Source organism: Charadrius vociferus, unplaced genomic scaffold, assembly GCF_000708025.1.
Source record: "Charadrius vociferus isolate BGI_N301 unplaced genomic scaffold, ASM70802v2 scaffold1036, whole genome shotgun sequence".
NCBI classification, from domain to species: domain Eukaryota; kingdom Metazoa; phylum Chordata; class Aves; order Charadriiformes; family Charadriidae; genus Charadrius; species Charadrius vociferus.
Genome location: NW_009648816.1, coordinates 114,538 through 115,328, shown reverse-complemented (window position 1 = coordinate 115,328; position 791 = coordinate 114,538).

Below are 791 nucleotides of genomic sequence, written 5' to 3'. Positions count from 1 at the left end.
CTGCCTCCCAGTACTCCCAATACTCCTCCCAGTAGCTTGGGAACAGAGCACTGTGTGGGGCTCTCCTGGGCTGTGCAGCCCATGCTCCGGTGCAGCCGCCTGCGCCGAGTTCATGCTGGACGTGCCGCACTGCGCCTCGCCTGCTTGCTGCCCATGCCATGTGGTGCATTTCTCTTTCCGGAAGCTCCCAGCACCCTTCCAGTGGCCCTCGTGGCTGGCTGCTCTCTCCCTGGCTGGGCAGGGCTGTGCCACCTCTGCACCTCCGCTGGTGCAGCCCCACGTGTGGCACGGCGCGCTGCCCGGGCTGGGGAAGGTGCTGTGGGTTCCTGGGGAGCGCTGCAGCCACCCGTGGCTCTCCGAGCGCGCCGGCTAAGGCGGTGCGCAGGTTCGTCACCGTATACTTGCTGGAAAGCATTTTTCCAGGCTGCAGGTCAGTGTGGCTCTCCCTAGGGACCTGCCAGCAGGTAAAGTCCTGTGAGCGGTTACCTGGGGATCTGGAAAGGTGCTGGGGGAGAAAAGACCAGTGGCACTGCTGCCCCAAAACATCCCTGCTCCACAGCAATGCTCCCGGCAGTGATCCCAGCTCCCCAGCAGCGATCCCAGCTCTCCAGCAGCAATTCCAGCTCCCCAGCGATGCTCCCAGCAGCGATTCCAGCTTCCCGGTAGCGATCCCAGTTCCCCCAGTAGCAATCCCAGCTCCCCAGCAATGCTCCCAGCAGTGATCCCAGCTCCCCAGCAGCTATCCCAGCTCCCCAGTAATGGTTCCAGTAGCAATCCCAGCTCCTCAGCAA